At 53.5% G+C, this 10,953-nt stretch overlaps 1 long non-coding RNA gene across 1 annotated transcript; it reads right to left on the bottom strand.

Annotated features, from left to right (window-relative positions):
• Positions 1-5,161: 5,161 nt before the first annotated feature.
• LOC111761978 (uncharacterized) lies at positions 5,162-9,358 on the bottom strand. Its single transcript, XR_002795200.3, has 2 exons — positions 8,279-9,358; positions 5,162-5,452 (listed from the first exon to the last, which is right to left on the bottom strand). It is a non-coding gene; the product is annotated as an uncharacterized lncRNA (long non-coding RNA).
• Positions 9,359-10,953: the final 1,595 nt, after the last annotated feature.

The following is a 10,953-nucleotide window of genomic DNA, read 5'->3' as shown; positions in this document are numbered from 1 at the left end:
GTGGGAAAAGACCTGCAGAGGGCTCAGGTGTCGAAATGGTCAGGCGCACACTTTTAAAACCAGTATGCTGATTTTTTAAAAGGCAAATGTGTTGATATCTTCAGGAAATAGGAAACTATGAAAGACGGTCTGTCTGGAAAGGAACTAAATAGAACTTCTGGGAAAATGCAAGAACCAGAAGAAATAAACGCATACATACGCAGCAATCTCAAAGGGCAGGTTTAAGGGCAGACGAAACACAACGGAAGAGGGAACTAGGGCACTGCAGAAACGGCCGCGGACACTAGCCAGACTGTGGTCGGAAAAGACGGAAGGGTGGGAGATACAGCAGGGCGTGGAGAGTCCCCGAGCAGGTCCGCCACGCGCCGTCGGCGTCGCAGGAGGAGGAGTGGGGAGCAGCACGCTGACGAGGCGGGGCTCACGGCCTGGGCAGCACGGCTTGGGGGGCACCCGCTGGCCCTCTGGGCCTGTGCCTGCCGAGGGCTCTGGTGGTTGGAAGAGAGCGACAGAAAGGAGGGCTGAGGTCCCCCGTCTCGCCCTCGTGCAGTACGTCCCCTCCAGATGTCCTTTTCCTTCTTTTTCATCTATTTCCAGTAGGTTCTTATTCTGCACGTGAAAATAAAAATCCAAGCGTTTATTTATTTTTAAAGATTTATTTATTTCTCTCCCCCTTCCCCCTTGGTTGTCTGTTTTCTGTGTCTATTTGCTGCGTCTTCTTTGTCAGCTCCTGTTGTTGTCAGCGGCATGGGAATCTGTGTTTCTTTTTGTTGCATCATCTTGCTGTGTCAGCTCTCCGTGTGTGCGGCGCCATTCCTGGGCAGGCTGTACTTTCCTTCGCGCTGGGCGGCTCTCCTTGCAGGGCGCACTCCTTGCGCGTGGGGCTCCCCTACGTGGGGACACCCCTGCGTGGCGCGGCACTCCTTATGCACATCAGCACTGCACATGGGCCAGCTCCACACGGGTCAAGGAGGCCCGGGGTTTGAACCGCGGACCTCCCATGTGGTAGGCGGACGCCCTAACCACTGGGCCAAGTCCACTTCCCAAAATAAAAAAATACGCATGGCAGGCAAAACCGTGAAATCCAGGGAACCAGATGGTGTTTTCTTTTTCCAGGCCCTGCCACCGTCAGGGGCCTCTGGCACGGGCAGTGAAGCCCTGCGCGGCCCCAGCGGCTGGCCCGCTGCCCACAGTTGTGCGGAGGCCCCCGCGAGGGGCCTGAGGGCCAGTGGCTGAGCTCTGTGCCCCGGCCAGGGTCCCCAGGAGGGCTCTGCCCCACCGGCCACGGGGCGTCTTCTGCCAGAGGAGCGGGGTGCATAAGTGTACCCCCCCCCAAGCTGTCCCCACAAGGGCCCACCAAAGACAGGCCATCCTCAGGTCCGTCGCGCGTGTGGGGCTCACAGGGCCACCAGTCCCGTCTGCCCAGGGCTGGGGGTTTCTGGGTGCGGGGCTCTCGGTGCTGGGCCGGGGTGCTCCCCACGAGCCGGGGCAGCAAGGCCCTCGGGTGGGCCGGCTCCAGGAAGGACTGGGAGTCCTGGTGTCGCCCCTGCCCGGGGGGCTCCTCGCCGCGGGCTGGCCCCACCTCTAAGGGGCACAAGCCACACAGCAGGGAAGCCTTCCTGCGCAAAGGGGGTCCCTGGCGCGGATGCCACACCGCTCTCCTCCTCCTCCCCGCCCACCGGCTCCCTCCTCCGCATTCCGCTCTTTTCTCTCATCCTCTGAGCGCCTTGAACCTGCTCCTTGCGTCCCCGGATACCACAGGCTCTCTCCTAACCTGGCCCCCGGGTCGCCCTCTGAGCTTCTCGTTGTTTTATTTCGTTTTCTCCCCGCCTCCCGATTACGAGTGACGTGTGTCTGTTGTAAAACATCGAGAGTAGGGAAAAGTATTACCACTTACGATACAGAATTTCCGGCCGGTATTTTTTTCCATGCACCTTTTGACATTGTCCAGAGCAGACTGCATCATGTTCTCGTGGGCTTTTTCCTTCGCGTTACGACTGGAACGTTCTGCTGAAATGCTGGGAACGCTCTTCCCGATGTGGTGCCTGTGGACCCCACCCCGCTCCACGGGGCGGCTCTTCTCGCGGGCCTGGCCGCCCCCTCCGGGCCGTTAGATCAGGGGTGGCCGAGCTTCCTCTTCACAGGCAGGATAGCGAATGTGCCGGGATTGGCTGGGGTACCCGCCGCGGCACCCCGAGAGGAGTCACGGCCACACACCTGCGTGTCTGCGTGTCAGCACGACTGCGTTCACAGACATGGGCGGCGGCCAGTGGGTCCTGGGTGGCCGGCGTTGGAGTGACGCTAGGGTTCGGCATCACGCGTGATGACGTTGGGGACACTTGGAGAGGAGCTGCTTGCATATGTGAGAGTCCCTCTTAGGGAAGAGTCCTGCAGGCGGAGCTGCTGACCCGGGCACGTCCGGCGGTCCCTCGGTGCCCCCCACGCTGGCTGTCTGCGGCTGGAGCAGCTGACCGGCCTCCGGTTCCTGGGCTCGGCACGGGAGGCCCTGGCACGAGCCTTCCCTTGGTTCCAAGCTCAGGCCAACAAGCCGGGCACCGCTGGCTCCCGCCACCCCTCAGCCGGTGACCTTTGACAGCCCTGCCCCCCACGCCCTGCTCCCGCTGCCCCTCGCTCTCTGTGCCCACCGGGCTCGAGAAGGCGACTGGACACATGCTCTCGGGGCGGCTCCTGAGAGGACAGTGAAGGGAGTTCTGAAAAAGGCATACGCCCCCCAAATGTGGGGGTCCAGAGAGCAGAAGAATGAAGAGGCCCTGACCTGGCAGACTTGAGGAGCTGAGTCCTAGGCCAGCCACTTAGGAAGTGACTCGACTGCGCTGGCACAAGTGACAAGGGGACCTCTCTCCGCATCAGAGGTCCCCAGGATGGAATCGCGGTGAATGCAGAGGAGAAAGATGAGAAAACAAAAAGAGAAATAGATACAGAAAATCACACGGCGAATGGATACAGACAGCAAAAACAGCAGGGTGGGGGAGGGGAGGATTTGCCCTGAGCACCCCCAAAGCCTGGGCGGCACCGGCTGCCTCTAGAAGTGGGGTGCAGGGGGAAGCAGGACGGCTGGAACTTTTTAAGAGGCAGGTACCCAAGTCTCCCCACCCCCAGGCCCGGCAGCCACGCAGCTGCCCATCCCCAAACAAGACTGGAGGCTGAAGACAAAAGGCCCGCCAGGTTACAAGGTTTCCTTTTGCTCCCTCCCAAGAACCGATTTTTGGCCACTTGGGGGGGCGATATTGCCCCTGGGCAGAACGCAGGCCTTAGATAAGAGAAAGACAAAGAAATAAAGAAGAAATCAAAAACGCAATAGGAGGGCTGTGAATTAAATCACCCGGAAAACAAAGCCCTAAAAGTAGACGGCAGAAAAAGAGAGAACAGATTGTCAAATTAAAAAGCATTTGTTCCGCAAGCTCAACATTTTAATGCAGTGTTAGGATGTCAAGAGAGAGAAGAGAGAAAACCTGTGTATGTTGGCGGTGGATCTTCAAGGAAATAATTTGAGTGATTTTCCCCAAACTAAAGTAATATGCTCCCCCCCCACGCTTGTCTGTCTGTTGTGTTTGCTTGTTTGCGCTCATTGTCTGCTCCTTGTTGTTGTTTTGCTCATTGTCTGCTCATTGTCCATTTGTTTTTTATCTTTAGGAGGCATCGGGTATGGAACCCAGCACCTCCCATGTGGGAGGCAGGCGCTCAATGGCACGAGCCACATCCCCTCCCGTGTTTTTAATTTACAGCAGCTCTGGAGGGCCCAGACCAGTCGATGAAAACGGCCCCACCCAAGGCACGTCACCCAAGGAGAATATCCTAGAAGCACCCATTCTCCTATTCCAGGCAAGAACCGTAGAGGCCGAAATGGCATTTCCAGATTTGTCACAAAATTTCCAGTTCATTAACTTAGGAGTTTCAAAATGAAATGCAATATAAAAAGGAATAGTATAAAAGTACTATCTGCTCATTAGAGAAAACAGAAAAATTCAGAAATATGTAAAGAAAATGTATCAGCTATAATCAAACAAATGAGAAAGAAATACTCTATTTTGGATTGGTATCCTTCTTGTGTATTTTTTTTTGATATATCATCGATGTATCCTTTTATAATACTTAATATTAAACATAAGTGAAACCATGCTTATACAGTTTTATATTCCTGCTTATTTACATGACACTATAGCATGAGCATCTTCTTATCATTAAAATTTACAAAAATACAAGTGATATTGACTGTACAAGTGTAACTTATTGTACTATAATTTATATAGCCAGTCTATTTTTAGACATGTGGACTGTCACCACTTTTTCAATTTGAAATAACACTGTGAAAAATAAACATCTTTTATAAACATTTCTGATTATTTTCTTAAATTGGATTTCTAACACAGAATTACTGGATCAGAGATTATGTGAGGATATACCGTGTTCTAGGTCTGTGCTAGGGAGAACTGAGGCTGGTGGCTGGTGAGGTGAATTACATTTACCTTCACGCAGCCCCCCAGAGCTAACGGCTACCATACTGGACAACGCAGGTAGGGAACACTGTGGAAAGTTCTAGAGGACAGTAGAGATTTAGGAAGACCATACTTTTTGTACCTGCACAGTCTACTCCTTGAACAGCATTGAGTGTTGTCATTTTTTAAGCTTTCTTAATTTGGTAAGTGGGAAAATGGAGTCTCAGTTTAGGTTTCTAATTTCCGTTTCTGATTAGAGTTGGCCATCTTGCCCGTGTGTTAGCCAGTTTCCTCTGGGATATTTTTCTTACAGATCTGGACGTGCTTGGCAAGATGCCCTAAAGGAGCTGTGTGCCCTGCTCTCGTCTCCACGGCCACGCCCCAGGCCAGAGCTCAGGACTCTCCTGCACGGGAATGTGGAAGTGTTCTTTCCACGGGGTTTGACAGTGTCACACTCAGGGTTCTTTCCACGGGGTGTGACAGTGTCCCACTCAGGGTTTCCCCGGCCTGCCTTCCTTTTTCCCTGCTGTTCTGAGCATTTGTGTTTGTGTGAGAGGCACGAGCCCACACTGCCCCCAGCCCCACTCACCAACCGAGTGACCCCAACAGCGTCCTGTACCCAGTCGGCACCTACTGAACACTCATTATTTCACAAAATGCCACACATTTGGGAAGGGGAGAGAGGGAAGGTAAAAAAACAAAACACAAAAGAAAAATGTAAGTTTACTTGTAATGGAAACTTGGTGCCAGTGGCAGAGCTTATTGAAGTTTACATGAAATGTTTGCCCCCGACCAAAACATGGCCCTGCAAAGCCCTCTCTCGGTTTTCCTGATGCGCTGCACGATTTTCGCTTCCTTGGTCGACAGTGTGAGCCAGGAAACCCACCGCCGTCGGAGGGAAGCGTGGTAACGCCGGAGCCAGACGAGTGTCCGCGGCGCTGCCCCTTCTCTTGCTTCGCCTCAATCCCAAGGAACAGAGAAGGCACATCCACGGACCCCTTAGGGTGCAGAGGTGGAGAGGGGTTTTATTTCCCACCGGGAAACGACGGGCGCTGGCTCACGTCTGCCCGGCAGAGCGCCCGGGGCGCTCTCAGTCCTCGGAGGCCCCGCGACAGCGTCGCTGACCGGCGCCGCCCCAGCCCAGCTCGGCCGCTGGCCGTGGGAGGCGAGGCCCGGCCGGCAGGCAGGCAGAGGCCGCGCCCTCCGTGCTCCCGGGCCAGGCGCCGGGTCTGCGCGCCGCGTGCACCTGCCGGACTCTGCAGGGACCCTCCTTCCCGGGCGGCCACCACGTGACCTGGGCGGGGGCCGCGCGGGGGCGGCGTCCAGGCTCCAGGTTCCCGGGCCCCGGGGCTGGGACGCACCTCGCGGAGAGCGGGCGTGGCGGCCACCCTGTGGGCTCAGAGCGGGCGCTGCCGCCACCCTGTGGGAACACGGGCCACTGGCAGTAACCAGCTCAAAGGGGCGCTTGTGGCAGCCAAAGCCTTGCCCTTCATTCTGACAGCAGCCCCGGGCTGTAGGGACAGGAGCTCCTTCCCAGAGACGGGGCGCAGGTGCAGAGGCGGCGACGGCTGGTGCGGGCAGGTCTGTGCGGGCAGGTCTGTGCGGGCAGGTCTGGGCTTGAGCTCAGCCCCGAGCGGCCCTGCCTGTAGAGTGTGTTCCAGGGCCAGCAACGCCGCCTGCAGGACTGGGCGCAGGCTCTGCAGCACTACCTGTGCTGTGGGTGTAGCCTAGTATGCGGACTACCTGCAGTCTATCAGGCAACCTCTCCACAGCCGCTCACGCGGTGTGGGACGGGGAGTAGGTCAGCCTGTGTGCTACGCTTTAGGCTGCAGCTAACGCCATCGTCCACGCTGCAAGTCCTGATGATTAGTACGTGGCTACGGTATATGGTGTGGTATGTCGTATATATACTACACTATGCTATGCTACACTGTACTATTCTTACTGTACTATACCATACTATTACTATGCTACACTGTACTATGCTATACAATATACTATTCTATACTATACTATATATTCTATACTATACTATGTATCTATACTATACTATACAATTCTATTCTTCTATTCTATACTGTACTATTCTATACTATACTATTCTATACTACTCTATACTATATTATGCTATCCTATACTATATTGTACTATTGTCTATATTATATATTCTGTACTATACTATTCTATACTATATTATTCTATATTCTATACTATACAATTCTATACTATTCTATATTATATATTCTGTACTATACTATTCTATACTATACTATTCTATATTTTTCTATGCTATACTATATTATATATTCTATCCTATACTATTCTATACTATATTACTCTATACTATACTATATATTCTATACTATACTGTTCTATTCTATCCTATCCTATACTATTCTATATTATATATTCTATACTATACTGTTCTATACCACACTATTCTATACTCTATGATTCTATTCTATACCATTCTATACTATACTATATATTCTATTCTATTCTATACTATATTAGTCTATACTATATTATATACTCTATACTATACTATACTATACTATTCTATATGATTCTATACGCTACAATTCTATGCTGTTGGTATTACAGTACTTATCCCATACTCTACAGCACTGTTAACCAACACCCCCGACCTCCGTGGGCTCTGTTTTGCTGTCTGTGGGGACAAGGCGATACTGGTCGACTCTTTCCAGTACACGATTTCACAAACGCCTCAATGAGAGCTTTGCTGCTAAGCCGGCCCACAGTGGCCTTGCTTTCCTGGGTCTCCGGGCACCCAGGCCTTGGGAGAACTCGTTCTCTGCCCTTTCAGGGGAATGGACAGCAGGACTCCGAGGCCGAGAATGAGGCCAGGATTTTAAAATTATGCTCAGCTTTTTTTCCTGTTTGAGTTTCTAAAACGAGTCCACCGGCTCGCAGCCCAAACCTTGGACTAATGCCCCCCTTCATTTGACTAGAGGTCTGTTCCGACCACTGGACCTTAGAGCAGGGTCACTGAGCAGCCACCCTGCCCAGGGCCAAGGGTGGGCACGTCACTAGAGCAGCTTTAAATAGCCCAAGGGAGAACCCGGGCAGCCAAGCTCTGCGGGCGCGCCCCCACGGTGCACCCCCACGGTGCCCGCAGCCTCCCCCGCTCTAGCGACCGGCTAAGGTGGCAAGGCTTCCTCTCATGGCCAGGGTCCTTGTCAGCCTGCAGGCCTTCTTCAGGCGTGGCTCCTTCTCCTCGCCGGGGACATGGTCCCCTGGATGACGCCCGCCTGCCGCTGCCCTGCTCGAGGAGGAGCGCGGGAAGGACACGCAGACACTGGGCTTCTAAAACCCACCTGGCGCTCTGCTTTGGGTCTCTCCCCCTGCAGGTACAGCGTGCACTGACAGTACCTCGGGGTTGCGTCTATTCTCAGGCACAACCCTCGACGCTCGTTTACTGCTGATGTTAAAAGCGTGGTTCGCTGCTTTCCACAGCGTTCTCTCTACAGAACCGGAGGAAGGGTCCTCAGAGCTCGAGATCAGGAGCGGTGCCTCAGGTTTATCTCACGAGTCAGGATCTGTGTAACCGATTCTCATCCCGCCTTGACACTGACTACCAGGAAGGCAGCTCTGACTTTACCCTCAAATGCGCAGGACTCCCAGTAATGCAGCTTGTGTACGAAACTTACTCTTGGCTGCAACTCACCTTTTCCTTGACCTCAGTTTCCTTGCTTTAAAGCAAAATCTTGTTCTGATTTGTTTTGGTTTTTTTTTTTTAAGTTGTCCTTAAATCTTTTTGGGAGGGGAGTTTAAAAATAAAGAGAAAGGAAAGGAAAAATTACCTTTCGTGTCAGGAGTCGGGATCGTGAGGCTCTCCTTGGGAGGACAGCGACAGGAAGGAGAAGTGGGGGTCGGGGCTGCCCGTCACGCTCTCTCGAGCCGGACACTGGTTACACAGGGGCGCTCACTCCGTGACATAGTCAAGCTGAACACTTAGGATCCCGGCATTTTCTCTGTGTATGTTACAAAAACTTTAAAATGTTTCAGAAATAAAATGTTACAAAAAACAGAGGGTTGAAGGAAATGCTACCCATTTGTATCAAGGGTTTACTCCGCGCCGCAAGTTCTATGTATTTCCATCCTTTAACCTTGAAAACAGGTCGTGCTGTTGTCCCTGCGTCACAAATGAGGAGCCCGAGGCTCAGGCAGCCTAAGGGGGAGGGGCAGGATCCCACCAACATGACAGCCGTGCCCGCGCCGCCCTGGCACACTGTCCACACTTTCCTGTCTTTATCCAGCTCAGCCACGAAGATCCAAGCGATGTCGGTCAGCCCGAGTGTGCCGTGCCGGGCTCAGAGGAAAGAGCAAGGGCTGGAAGCGAGAGCTGGGCTCCCCAGAGTCGGGCTGCCCCCCAGAGCCGGGCTGCTCCCCAGAGTTGAGCTGCCCCCAGAGCGGGCTGCTCCCCAAAGCTGGGCTGCCCCCCGAGAGCCGGCTGTCCCCCAGAGCCGGGCTGTCCCCAGAGCCGGGCTGTTCGCAGAGCTGGGCTGCTCGCAGAGCCAGGCTGCTCCCAGAGCTGAGAGCCGGCTGTCCCCCAGAGCCGGGCTGTCCCCAGAGCCGGGCTGTTCGCAGAGCTGGGCTGCCCCCCAGAGCCGGGCTGCCCCCCAGAACCGGCTGTCCCCCAGAGTCGGGCTGCCCCCCAGAGCCGGGCTGCTCCCAGAGCTGGGCTGCTCCCCGGAGCCGGGCTGCCCCCGAGAGTCGGCTGCCCCCAGAGCTGGGCTGCTCCCCAAAGCCAGCTGCTCCCCAGAGCCAGCTGCTCCCCAGAGCCGGCTGCTCCCTGCCACAAAGCAGCCCCAGAGCCTCCTCCAGGCTCAGCCTTTGAGCTGATTTCAGGAAAAAACGCTGAGACAAGCTCTGCTAGTCCTCATGGGCGTCGTTCTTACCTGGGGCACCTCCCAGCCCAAGGATGGGAGCCAATGAGCGCAGTAAGCAGCAGGGTCCTTCCGGCTGCTGCCCCCCCCCATCACTGCCCGTGCGGCCTCTACCCCCACGCCTCCCAGGCAGCAGCTGGGGACAAGGTGCAGGCAGGCCCGGGCAGGCGCTCAGGGTGGCCCTCCTCTCCAGGGGCCGGGGGGCTGTTGGTTTAGAGAGCTGCTGGGACAACTACCCAGCCCCCTCAGGGGACCCCTCCTCTCCAGACGGGGGCCCACAAGGCATGGCGCTCAATTCGTGTTCATAAACAGCCTTCTTTAGAAAGTAAAAAGGGAAATACCCAGGCCACAGGATCGACTTCTGAACTTCGATTTTATTGCGTAAACTAAAGGCCACTCCGTGTGCTCAGCTGGAGGAAGCAGTCAGGGGGCGCAGGGCTGCCAGCATCACACCACATTCCAGCTCGCAGCCGGGCCCACCCCGCAGCCGCCTCCTCTCCCAGCAGGGCCCCGGCCACCACCCGAAGGCACGTCCCAGCCCGCCTCCTGCCTCCACTCTCCTCTGCATTCCTGCAGAGACTGCCCCCGCCCCTGCGAGGGACCAGCCCTTTAGGAAGGTCTCAAGAACCAGGCGCTTTCCCTTTTATAACTCACGCTCCGTGTCAAGTTCAAGAAATCTTTGCCAAACCCCACCACTGTGATTTTCATAGCATCTTTCTTTGTTGGCTATTAAGGGAACAATAAAACGCGCGGATTTTAAGTGTTCATTAGTGCTGACTACTTCATCCACCGTGTGGTCACTATTCAAAACAAGATAGAGAGCATTTCTGTAACCACAAAGTTCTCGGGTCTGCCAAGGTATTTTGTTTTGACTTCTATTATGATAGATGGGTTCTGTATCTCCACGTAAGTAGAATCTTCAAGTATGCACTTTTGTTATCTGGTTCAGCATATTTTTGAAATTCATCTTTATTGTTTTGGGTTTTTGGTTTTTTTAGGTACTGGGTCTGGAGATTGAACCCTGGACCTCGGATATGCAAAGCCAGTGCTCAACCACTGAGCCACCTCGCTCCCCGTTGATTTATTTCAGTAGTTCCTTTCTACTGTTAAGTATAATAGTATTCTACCCTGTGAACATGCCACACCTTTTTAACCCCGTTTCCTGTTGAGGAACGTTTAGGTTGTGTCCAGCTTTTTGCTCCTGTGAATGAGGCTGCATTGGATATTCCTGTGTGGTCTTTCTGTTTTCCTTTCTCTCGTGCAGATGCCTAGCAGTGGGCTTTTTAGTTCACTGGATAGAAGTATAGATGTCTAGTTAATGTTATTTAAAATGACATGGCAATCAGTTCTCCGAAGTGGTTGTACCGTTTCATCCTACCACCAGCATTTTGAGTTTTAGTTGCCCCAGATCCTCACCAGCATTTGATGGCCGTAATCTTAATTATTCCGTTGGGTGTGAATTGGTACCTCTTTGTGATTTTGATTTGCATTTCCTTGATGACTGATGTTGAATACTTTTTCATGTGCGTATTAGCTTTTTGTACATTTTTTTTGCAAAGTTTGTTAATTTTTTGTCTTTTTAAAAACCA

The sequence above is a fragment of the Dasypus novemcinctus genome, chromosome 31 (assembly GCF_030445035.2).
Source record: "Dasypus novemcinctus isolate mDasNov1 chromosome 31, mDasNov1.1.hap2, whole genome shotgun sequence".
NCBI lineage: Eukaryota > Metazoa > Chordata > Mammalia > Cingulata > Dasypodidae > Dasypus > Dasypus novemcinctus.
Note: the sequence above shows the minus strand (reverse complement) of the source record. Positions and strands in the feature narration are given on the sequence as shown.